The sequence below is a fragment of the Ctenocephalides felis genome, unplaced genomic scaffold (genome assembly GCF_003426905.1).
Source record: "Ctenocephalides felis isolate EL2017-DRISC unplaced genomic scaffold, ASM342690v1 CF-g0.4_SCAFFOLD_01886, whole genome shotgun sequence".
In the NCBI taxonomy this organism is placed as follows: domain Eukaryota; kingdom Metazoa; phylum Arthropoda; class Insecta; order Siphonaptera; family Pulicidae; genus Ctenocephalides; species Ctenocephalides felis.
Genome location: NW_020538040.1, coordinates 39530491 through 39543620, shown reverse-complemented (window position 1 = coordinate 39543620; position 13130 = coordinate 39530491). Strand labels below are relative to the sequence as shown.

The following is a 13130-nucleotide window of genomic DNA, read 5'->3' as shown; positions in this document are numbered from 1 at the left end:
ATTGTATAAACTTATAAATAGTTATCTTACAATTAGTCATTGTTTGTAAGATTCAGCAACTCGCTTAATGCCAATAATATATAGTTTAAATATTTGTAAGGTTTAATATTGATATTCTTTTTTCTAAGACGTGGGTTTTAAGAACGTAATTTAATTTTTTTTTTCAAATTTTCAAGCAATATTTATGTAAATAAACTTTTTCTTCGACGTGATTATATTTTTCAGTTTACAGAAACCAAAATTTTGTAAAAATAGATGGTCATTTTTATGAAAAATGGATATAGAAATTTTTATGAAAATTCCGATAAATTGGTCTCTGATGGACTATTTCCTATTTTATTTAAAGTATATAACTTAATTAATTGCTTTCAAATTTTCGAATAATATACGGAAAACAAGATGTAATTCATTATTTTTTAATGAGGGAGTGAAATTCGTCTTTTTTTTTCTCATATTTTAAAGGGAAAATATGAAATTTTATATCTATATGAGCTACAAAAATTTTGTTTTACTAAAAATAAAATATTGTGATCATAAGGTTAAATTTTGTGTGAAAAATACTAATAATGAGAACATCTAGTAATTATAACAATTAAAAAGAAAAAATATTTCCCATACCGGGAATCGAACCCGAGCCTCCTGGGTGAAAGCCAGGTATCCTAGCCACTAGACCATATGGGAGTTAATTATAGATGGAAATATTAACACTAAAATTTTATTGAATTGATTAATTTTAATTATTGAACAAGTTTTTATAATTTTTTAATATTTTACGGGAATTAGTTTAGGCACCAATTGTATCATCATTATCAAAAAAATAGGTAATTTTAAATTTTTATTAAATTAATTAGCTTGTTGGCTAAAATGTTTGCTTGATTAAATACTACTAGGTTTTAAAAAAGGAAAAATATTTCCCATACCGGGAATCGAACCCGAGCCTCCTGGGTGAAAGCCAGGTATCCTAGCCACTAGACCATATGGGAGTGATAAGAAAATGATTAACACGGAATTAATTAAAATTTAATTATTAATTATTATTGAACAATTTTTACAAGCTTTTAATATTTCACAGGGATCAATTTGGGCACCAATTGATGGTGCATATCACCATACCAAGTTTTATTAAATTAATAAAAAATTAATAGGTAATTTTGAATTTTTATAACGAAACACGTAAGGGGTCGTTCATTAATCACGTGAGCAGTTTTTAAGGGTTTTTGGACCCCTCCTCCCAATGGTGATACATGGTGATTTCAAAATTACACCCCTCCCTCACCAAACATCACGTGTACTTTTAGTTACGTGATAGAACTGTAACATTTTGATTTTTTTTGGAAATGTTTGATTTTTTTTTTAAATTAGTTAAAAAATAAATACACGTGATATCTTTCTATGCTTTTTCCTCCCCCACGTGATATTTCGTGATTTTTCTTGTCAAACCTCCCTCCCCTAAAAACCTCACGTCATTAATGGACGCCCCCTAAGTTAATTCTTACGAATCTTATAAAAACATAAACTATTCAACTTAAATATGAGAGATATAGAATGAAAATTTTGTTTCTATCAAATTATACCTCCAAAATACAAAAATTTGTTTTTGTATTTAACAACTTAATATATTCATTTTCAAATAATAATATAAATCATTAATTATGAATGAGAAAATACTAGTAATTATAAGTATTAAAAAGAAAAAAATATTTCCCATACCGGGAATCGAACCCGAGCCTCCTGGGTGAAAGCCAGGTATCCTAGCCACTAGACCATATGGGAGTTGTTAGGTGATAGAATAACACGGTATTACTTGCAATTTAATTAATTAATTAATGTTTATAATTAAAACTTATTAAATATATTATTAAAATTAATTTTATAACCTCATAGGCTTATTGTCTTTACCATTTCACAAGAATCACTTGGTGTTATACATTGTTAGAAAAATAAAATTTTGTCGCTTGGTTGTATGTTAGAGATATCACAAATAAACACATTTTACACATGATTTGCTATTTACGTTTATTACATAAAATATTTAAAATTACATTGACGTTCACAGAAGACTAGCAAATGATTGAAAAGATGATATTTAAACTTTTATATTTTGGAGGTTACATTTGAAAATGTTGCCGGTTCGGCGGCCGACATCAGACTGCTCTGTTTTAATGTTTTAATCATTTGAATTAAACTAAAATGCTTAGTTAAACATAATTACAAAGATCTTTCCAGAAGGATTGTTTACGTGTAAAATAATGCTGAATTAACTAAATGCATTTGTATGAGCAAATTACTGGGAATGAAATATAATATTACAATGAAGTTTAATAGTCTTGCGACAGAATGTACTAGAATTCATTGATGTCCAACGTAATATTAAATTAATTATTGAATTATAGCAGGGATGCACAACAACATATACACCCCGTTTTACTCGTTTCTGGTCTTACACGGTTTTGAAAATTATTAATTTTGCATTTACACCAAATTATAAACACGAATTTCTAGTAGTATTTTTCTATGATGGAAGTGTGTATATAAGATGAAAGATAATTCGTTTGAAAAACTAAAACAGAGAGCATCATTGTTTCTGAACTTTGTCAAACTTAAATAAATTTCTAATTTTAATTTTTACCTATAATTTAAAATAGGTTTTTTTACATTTGTTAACACATCATTGAAAGTGTTTAATATTGAATATATCTACATTAATTTTTCGTTCAATGTGTTTGTTATTCATCATAATAAAAATCTGATGGAAGTGGCTATTTTTGTAGTAATTTTCGTTTAGCACGGTTTTCCATATGGTCTCTATTATCCGTGTAAAGTGGGGGATACGTGTATTCATATGAATGAGTAAATAATAAAATGTAATTAAATGAAATGGTTTAGGTCTGATTACTTACATAAGTAAGCAAGTAAAAATTTAGGGTTAAATGAACTTTTAATCTAAATGTGCTTTATTGAATATATTTTCGATTGGTTACTGTGTCTGATTCTTTTCTCTCGTTATACAATAGATTTAAGAGAATGGTTAAATATCTATTAAATGGGCAGTATGTCAGTGTATGATAATGAAATTATTATTTCAGTCGACATAATTACATGTCGAAAGGACAAAGAACGCGTCTGTTGTTGGACCAACGCATACGTCGATTGCTATATCAACGGAATGATTTAGTGACTTTTAGAATGTTACATGTACAGAAATAATATATGTATTACAAAACAATGTATACATTTTTGAGATTTTATCGATTCGTAATAATTTATGATTGTTCCCTTCATGAACGATCGAATTTAAAAATGTAGAGTATTGGAGCCAACTTGTTGAGATGGCACTGCGTGATATCAGATACGATTTCCGCAAGAAATTCAATCTGTTAACATATCAAATGCACAAGAAAAAGAATCTGTCTGGGCAATATCGGTTCTTAAATTCTTTAACATATCAATAACAACAGATATATATGGAATATTGAATGTAATATATCATGGAGGATGGGCTCGATGCTAACCATAAATTATATAAATGAGCTCACCGAAATTGTCTTGGATGTTTCTAATAAAATTAAGAAATAACTTAAAATATTTTAGTTAACTACAATATATTCTTTGAGATGTTTGATACTTGTAAAACTGATCGGTTCAAACGTATGCAGGTTCTGTCTACTCTTTCATATTAAATTTAACTTGTATTTGCTTAATCTCTAATTTATCATGTAAAACTGATTATTTTTGCCGAATTGAGGGATTTAGGTTGAACTGTTCGATATCAGTTGTCCATCATATCACTCTATTAACTGTAAAATATAAAAATGATTTAATTTGTTATATTAAGGGTAAAAATACTTATTTCAAAATATGGGTAAATTGACATAGCATATGTACAGTTAATATTACCTTTCAAAAGCATGATATGTTCTTACTTACTTTGTTTCACATGCACATAAAAAGAAAAGTTGAGTTCTTTAAATTTAATAATAAATATTCGATAGTTTGAGGAATTTTGTCTGTGACAAATATAGGAAGAGTTCAGACAACTAATTTTTTGTCGCTACACATAATTAAATCTTATAAAATGAAAATTAAATCTTTGTATTTGTTAAATTTTATATTATAATTGTAATTTAAAATTCTATTTATTTCACTTTCATACGAATATAAGTAAAATCGTAAATTACTTCTATAGACAGTTTAAAATTAATTTGCTGAGCAAATATTTCATTTTAACTGCTTGTATTTTATTACAAGATCTTTTTTTATTAGAGATTAGTATAATAACACATTTATATTATCATAATATGTATATGTATAGCAAAAAATAAATTTATATTTAATTTGAATTAAATAATTTCTTTTGGTTTATTTATAATCCACGATCATGTATTAAAAGAGGCATGTATAAATATTACTTCATATATTTCTGCCAAGTAAGACAATGAAATTTTAACCAAACGCATAATACGTTTAATATTTATGTAAAATTATCAAAATTATTACAACTATACTTCAATAAATATATATAGAAAAAAGGCTCTATTTTCACATATTTTTTTACATGTGGGGCCTGGAATGTTAAGTTCATTCTCAATTTACATGATTTTCTAATCTAATATTACCTTTATATTTATTGTAGTATTTAATTGTTTGGTGTGTTTTTGTAAGATTGTATACATAATGGGGCCTTTTAGTGTTATTATATTATTATACTTATTTCTGTATACTTTTTATATGGATGGTGACACATTTTATTCTCGACAATTTTAAGTTTGTACTGCACAATTTTAATAAAATATCATATTTTATTTCCAAATAATTTATTTTAACTTTGAACAAAAGTTTCAATATATATATATATTAACTGAATATTTTATGCTTTATATGTCTGCCCTCCTAATCCACTGAACCAGTTGTAATAGTTTGAAATTTGTGTCAGCAGCGTTCAACCATTTATTTCATAAGTATATCAATATCCATGGAATTTTGGTCATTCCAGCATCTCAATTTAATCGTAAATGTCTAAAAATTATAAAAGCTAGACAATCGCTCATATATTAGCGCCTGTGTGGGCAGTTTGACATTTACATGTGTCTAAATGGATTTATTGTCATTGGGGCATTTCATGATATTATTTCGAACAACGGCTTATGTTTTTTATTTCGATCATGTGCACGATCGACTATTATGCGAATTATGATCACTACGGCGGTGCATGTGTTGTCACGATGTTGTCTATCACGATTTTTGGCAACTTACTCGTACTTCACCGACTTATCACATATACTCGATATTAAACTTACATTTTATAAGTTTTGGAAAATACTCAAGGAGTCAGATATGGGGTAAGAGTCAGATTTAGAGTAATAGTAAGAAGTCATTGTTATCTGCTTATTGGTGGTATCGAAATTATTATTATTGTTTGACTATTTTTACAGTAGGTGTTTCTACTTTCTCATCGTGTTTTAGTTGATTCAATGGCTATTCGATTTACCCAGTAAATCGATTTACAACTATAATCCTAATAGGACATTTGTTTTAGCAAGATATTTAGTTTTTTCCATATATAATCTGGTATCAATTTTATTTTCATTCAGTTTTTTAGTTCCTTCGGAAGCGTTGGTTTGAATTCCTCCGCTGCCACCAACTTATTGCGCCAATTTGCAGATAATAATAATTTCAGTATAAATAAATGTACTTTAAGACGCACACAATGAAAAATAAATTGAAAATATATTTGTGAGATTCAGACAGAATTAACAATATAAATGAGACTTAGATTAGAATAACTGAGACTTAGACTGTTGTTAAATTGAGACTGATGATCAAATGTTTTTTGCTTTTCTATGGCGAAAATAGTGTTGTTAACGTGGTGCAACTTAGCTTTACCAATCCTTTGGTGTTGCCACATATTGTTCTATAATATTGGATTAATTTCGGAGATGGCATAACAGTACCATATCATTTTGCATAACTGAGAAGATGAAAAAATGTTCTTTTTGCAACCCATCATTGTAGATCTATTTTTACATGCAAACAAATATTCGAAACAAAAATATAATTATTCATTATTGTTTGTAATGTATTTAATAAATAATAATGACATTTAATAATAGTAGATAAAAATACATCTAACCGAGTTTAGCAAACCACCACTAATTTATTTTCAAATTGTTGCAAGTGAATAGACTATTGATTAAATTTGGTTTTGTTTTGAGGCTTAATGTTGTAAATATTAAATATTTAACATATGGTTTTTGCTCCTACAATGCGATTCAGAATCAACGTCGATATATTTTTTCAAAAATGACATTAATTCAGTCGAGCAAGGATAAAATATATGTAGACCTGCTCGAAAAAAATTATATGTATGATATATAGAGTTTTAGTTGTATTAATGAATGAATGATTATGAATCCTCTTCATTTATTGAAGTTTTTTTTGGTTATGCTCCAACAAAATACGAAATTTTTTTGGCTGTAAAAACTAGCTAAAAATTGGATGGAAATAAGAATTTTGCCAATTTAAAACAATTTATTATTAAGATAAATAAATTTCAATGGAGTTGATTAATTCAAAAAACTGTTTCACATGTAAATAGCAATAAATTGTAAAAATAACTATAGTTTGTATAATTTTTTTACTTTAAGTCAGCTTAAAATTCTGTTAATCTGAATATTTGCTTCTCCAGTTGTGCGTAAAGATGGAGAAAAAGATATAGAAAAATAAACACATTATTTGACGGTATTAATATTATATATACGTTTTTATAGAAGAATTGATTTTCAACACCGCCAGATTTAAATCTGTGTAGGCCTATAACTTTATTTTTAGAACTACAAAAATGAAAAGGATGACCTGGCTACTTCCATCGTCAATGGATCTTTTCTAAAATGTCACTTTATGCAATTGAAAATAGACAAAAACAATCTCAATTATTCGAAAGCTATTACTTCACCAACTTGCCACTAGGCAAATCTATATTTACATCTGCAATCAATTCCATTAGACACAAAATCGAAGCCTCAAGTGAGGTAGTAATCCAGCACCGTTTTCTAAAGTTCACGTATCGCATAAGAAATAATAAGCACATTGATTTACAATATCTGCATTTCATATATGGACGTCCAAACAAGTCAAATGCATTTTAGAAGAATATCTACATACATCCATGCACATATAACCCATAGCAAAACGAATGGATTTATAATTATGGACTTTCTAATTTTCATCGGGCGATTCGTGATTTTTTTGTTTTTGAGAGTCGATCTCGCTCATTATGATAGATCGCATTATAGTTTTCTGAATGCGTATCAAAAATTACATAATCTAGTAATTCTCTCCTTTGAATCGACGGAATGTAATTAACAGTTTTGTAAGGCATTTTGCTAGAGCAAGCTAGTTAGTATTGTGGGCTATGGAGCCAATAAGACCAGGACTAGATGACCATGGTATAAATAAACCAATCTAATATTAATAATTGATCTATATTAGTTAAGCATTCGATATATTGTCAGCTTATTTTGAATTGTTGCTTATAGTGCAGCAAAAATATACAATACTTTTCTAGTTAATTACTTGTCCTCACTAGCTTTCAAAAATCTAGAAAAGTAGACATTTTTTGTGCTCATAGATAAGAAAAACAAGAGAATTTATCATACAAACACTCATTTACTATTGGATTTTTTGTACTTCACAATAACAATTTTTATTGCGTGTAAAAATTTCAATTATATAACTTATCAAAAACAATAAGAATATCAAATTACACAATTATGAAATTAATGTTTTCAATAAACAATAGTAACTAAATATTTATTATCTGGTGGAGGTCTTGCAACCGGACGACAAAGGGTTCAAAATCCGACGTGTATCCGATCTGGTATCAAGCAATAGTGAAACATATTTTCATTTAAAAATATAAATCAAATTTATGTTTCCAATTTCAAGTGAAAATAGCTCTTCCGAGCATTGCTATATAAAAAAGTCAAAAATATCATTACGATTACAAAAGTCAAAAGTAAAAAGTCAAAAACATATCAAAGTTGTTATTGCTGTTCAAAAAGATAAAAGACAAAATAATAATTACAAATCTATCAAAAATTTCTATATCAGTTCTTAAGTGCATTAAATAACTTCTTGAAGACGAAGTTTCTGCTTCTGCCAGAAAATTTGATTTGCTAATTTTATTTTTGATGCTTCGACAAATTGGAAAAGTATGTGTGTGTATGTTTTGTAGCTTCTTCGTAATTATTGTTTTTTTGACGATTTTGATAAAATCTTGTTTGATTATAAAGTTCATGGTCTTAATAAACACCCCAAAACATTATAAAAAGTGTCCTACAAAAAGTGGTGTAAATATAAAAATTCATAATAATGATGACAATTTGAAAAGTTGCTAAATCTGACAAAGAGAACCTCAGGTTTACTCTTCTGGGATTTTAATGAAACTCCTCGTGGTTATAGAGTTTAAAGTCAACCCGAAAACCTTAAATTATCAAAAGCCTATGAAAAGTGATTCAATTACAAAAAGTGCAGAGTGGTTTAAGGCAAATTGCCATTTTCATCAAGTATTTTTTGAGTATGAACTATTTAGATCTTGCAATTGAAATCATAATATCTTATATAAAATTTGACTGTATCTATTAATACTTCTTATAATAATTTTTTACAAAGTACTAGATAACACTTATTACACGACAATAAATCGCAACTTAAAAATTTTTATTTTGAATTAAGTTTTAATCTGTTTCCTTAAAGTGAGTATTTATCTCTCCAATGATCGTAACCCAGACATCATCTATTACAAAGTAGAGCAATGATGACTCTCGGTCCTATTAATAATGTGGTCCCAGCTTAAGGAAATCGTAGGTGTAACAGAGTTCTTAAAGTTATTTTCAGTTATATAATAGTCCCTACATAAAAGCCGAATGAAAATCCATCAGCTAAGGTATGCTATTGTGAATTATAGACATAGAGGCGTTCTTTATGACAAAATATACCGTGCGGCGTACGTGCTTTGACGAATTATGCAAACGAGAATTGTCTCCCTACAACAGATTTGCTATTTCGTATGTAATATACGAAGGAGAATGTGTTCGTAATAGTTTCATTAAAATAACTAGACCAGTGGAGGTCAACCTTGGGCGAAGGTTCAATAATTTTTTTTTGTTCTATCATATAGTTGATCTAAAAATAAGTAAAATTATAGGAAAAGCTCACCTCATCTATTCGTACTCCAACCCACTGAAAGTAGATTTGTTTTAATGAGTAGCATTCAATTTCATTTTTTTTCAATAGGGTAGGGCGGAGCACAATGGTCCAGTTAGACTTTAAGCAATTATATTGTGAAAACCAAACAAATTATATCACAACAATTAACACATATCAAACAAACAACTAAGTGACTATGTTCAGTTAAACTACCAACTAGCTAATTTATCATTGTGGAAATGTTTTTTGCTGTTTTTTTTAAATGTCACTTGGTCTTTATAGGCGGGGTAAAACGGCCAGGGCAAACAAGTGAAATGTCTTATTTTTAATTTTAAAGGAATTTTGCAAAATAATAGCTACATTATTCAAGCAAAGCAAAATATAAATTTCATTGATACATTTTTTAGACAGATAACACTATGTATAACCTTGATCTGGTATTTCATTAAAAATATTCATCAGCAGAGTTCAAATAATTATTTATTTGATTTATCTCTCGTAAAATTGCTTTTTTTAACTAAATTTACTTTTTTATTTACTATTTGTTATTGTTTATACCTTTACGAGTATAAAGGTTCAGTTTGTTCTTTTTACCCCAGCCTCGTGTAAGCTTTTAAAGAAGTTTTATTAAAAAATGGTTCTATCTAACTTAAAATTAATAATACATCTTATAAAAGAATTAAATAACGAATACTATGAAATTATATTAAGGTTTTGTAAACTAAACAATAGTGCTCATAACCAAAAAAAACTAACCACAAAAAAATTACTTTCGTTATGGATTTTCAAACATTGGCATGTAGCTCCCGATAGCAACGTCCTAAGAATCAAGGTGGTTATACACCATTTTCCTCTACTTTGGACCTTACGATTCAATTTTTTTGTACTTTCATTCAATTTGTGTATTTATTTCATATGATCAAAAAATCTATATAAGATCAAAAAATATTTTACGCGATCAAAACTGCGTGTTCTATAAGCTTTTTCTATTGTTCAACTTAATCTATTATCAAAGCCCTATTAGCAGCTGAAGCTCAGATTATTACCTATATAAGTTTCTACTTACAGAAAATACTGAAGATTTAAATTAATATCTAATCTCATATTTTACTATTTCTGCTACTAACGTATAGATAGATTATAGATATTATTCACAATCTGCAAGATCGAAATTACTGTACAATATAAATCTTATAATAAATATGTAATCATACTTTTCTCGCACTTAGCAAACAATTCTCAGCAGATATATGCTGAGATTATATACTTCAATAATACTTAAATAGATTTGTATTCCTCAACATTCAAACAGATTTATATATTCGATGCAATTTTCATGCTTCAACTTGTTATATATTTCTCTAAAAGATCCTATTTACTGAAGTTTTATTTATATAATATTCATTTTTATTTTATAAATAATTATTTTCTAATTGAATAATTTATTTTGTTTATAGCACTGATCACATGTTTTACGAGTTCTTACAGCATTTGATCATTTTCATATACAGGGTGTCCCAGACCTTGACGTAAAAAATTAAAAATTAAATTATCTAACGTTGTTTGGAAATTATGAGCTTTTAAGTGCAACCTAGAGCTTTGCTCAGACTATAACCGTTATTCGGTTATTGTGGTAATTTTCATTAATTTTGTTGATTTGAACTTGGAACCGCAACCGTGAAAAACATTTCTAGGACCACAGTAAAAATACCACTATTGCCATAAGATTCTAAGAATGTAGCCTTTTTTTTGAGCTATGAATTTAAATTTTTGAAAATCTTTGAGAGGCCCTCTATTAATACATATTATATTTCTTTAACTGCATGTATATATTATTTAAATATGCAACATTAATCTATTTTTAATAGTTTGAATGGAAATTAATGACGTATTGTTCACTAAAATAAGATATTATACAGATGCGATTCATCTACACAAATGGTTGTGTTATGGGAGTTATGTAATATGTGTGCAACATCTATTAATCAAAATAATTTATATATATATATATATATATATATATTGTTATAAAGTTTAAATCTGGTGGTTCTGGGTTGTAGGATTTATGTCCCAATTAAATACAATTTACACAATAACTTGTAATTTACGTTTATTACATAAAAGTTACATGAAATATTTAGAAATACATCGACGTTTGCAGAAGACTAGTAAATAATTTTTTAAATATAAAGTAAAATATAAGTCTTCTGTTCTATTTTAAATATAATTAATTTAATCTAACTCAAAGAATTCTTATTTAAACGTAATGGGAAGAGTCTGCTAGAATTTTTACTGGAGTATTAAAATGCTTAGTACAAGATGCTTTTCTCTCAGTAAATTCTCCGACTGACTGGAAATTACATTTGATCTATTTCTCGTCACGTGCAATTTTTCCGACGACAGAATTTACATATAAATAAATAAATTATACAATAAATTATACAATATTAGATAGCAATATGTTTTCAAGTAAAAATAGCTTTTGTCCGGCAATGCTGAATTAATAAAAAAAATCATCAGTATTACAGGAATTGTGCTAATGAATCAATCGCATAGAGATAGGGAAACCGTTTGGGTTGCTATCTGTAAAAGTCACGTCGTTTAAGAAAGTTAAATTCTGATTGCTTTTAAAAATTAAAAAAAACTTGGTCATACACTTTATATTTTTTTGTGGTTACAATAGGTAATCTATTAGAGCTGATGATTTTTTTTCTAAAAATTAAATAGTGCCACTCTCACTTCATTAGTAGAACCGATATTTTAACTAAACAAAAATACCATGGACGTAGTAGAAACAAAAATAAGTAGTTCAGAAATAATAACAACTTGATAACATCTGCAACGTTTAATCTTATCTTCATCCACAAACCTCCTTATCCTTTCTTCGAGCAGATCTTTTACTTCGCCGCCTTATTTCTCTCCATGTCCATAAGACGTCTAATTAGTCAATTCATTGTTTTAATTGAGGAAGTAATATTCGTAAGACTACGTTATATTGCTATTGTTAAACCAGTTCATTCATATCTTTCTTATTCTTTGAGAAATCTCATTCATAGCCCCAGATAACCATCGGTTGATCCAGTAATAGAGCATAAAAGGAAATGGGTGGGTCTAGACAGTTGAATCATATATGTTCTTCCTATTTATTATTACAATGTTCTACTTCTGATTACGAGTCTATCTACTGCAAAAATAAATTGCAATTATAAATTCAGAGTTTATTGTACCGGCATGGGTTGATCTCTATATATGCTGTGGAGAAATTACACTAATTCCAAGTTGGAGTAAAATATTAATTGTTAGAATACAATAAAATTTACATTGGATATAATTATGGAAAATCTATATCTTTGCAAACTATATAATATACTTTTAAATAATATTCGAAAAAAACCTTTGATTTATCGCTGCTGAAAATGTGCAAAAGATAGTGTTTAAGTTAAAGAGATCAAAGGCAAAATTCTTGTATTTTTCAATGAAAATGTAACTTTTCTCTAATAGTAGTTTTAATTAGATCTAAATGGTATATTTTCTTTCAATTCAGTTTCAATTAAAAACATATGTAATTCATTATATAATGTAGTTTACACTTTAAGGGTGTAACATAGAGGTTTAATTCTGGGCTATAACACTCTTTCATAAATTAGATATTCTGTTACAATTGATTTTATATACAATCGCATGTGTTATATTAGACTTGAGAAAAAAAGAATAGGTTACAAAATCACATAACAATATTTAGCAAAAAAAATAAAGTTTCAATTACAGCTATGGGTCGATCAGGTATAGTTTGACATGGCGTATATTTCATTTTTTTTTTTTTTTTTTTTTTTTTATACTTTATTTAATAGCAATCAGAATTTACAAAATTCTATGAGCTATTGTGCTTATGTTTAAACACACTCACACAGTAAACATACTCA

The 13130-nt window shown here is 27.6% G+C and overlaps 1 protein-coding gene and 3 non-coding genes across 5 annotated transcripts in view; 1 reads left to right on the top strand and 3 right to left on the bottom strand.

Annotated features, from left to right (window-relative positions):
- The window catches only part of LOC113376748 (nuclear receptor subfamily 2 group E member 1-like), a 352594-nt gene that overhangs the window by 88357 nt on the left and 251107 nt on the right, over positions 1-13130 (top strand). The gene's annotated exons all lie outside the window — the stretch shown is intronic.
- On the bottom strand, positions 610-681 carry Trnae-uuc. Its single transcript has one exon. It is a non-coding gene; the product is annotated as a tRNA-Glu (tRNA).
- On the bottom strand, positions 912-983 carry Trnae-uuc. The gene has a single exon. It is a non-coding gene; the product is annotated as a tRNA-Glu (tRNA).
- Trnae-uuc lies at positions 1702-1773 on the bottom strand. The gene has a single exon. It is a non-coding gene; the product is annotated as a tRNA-Glu (tRNA).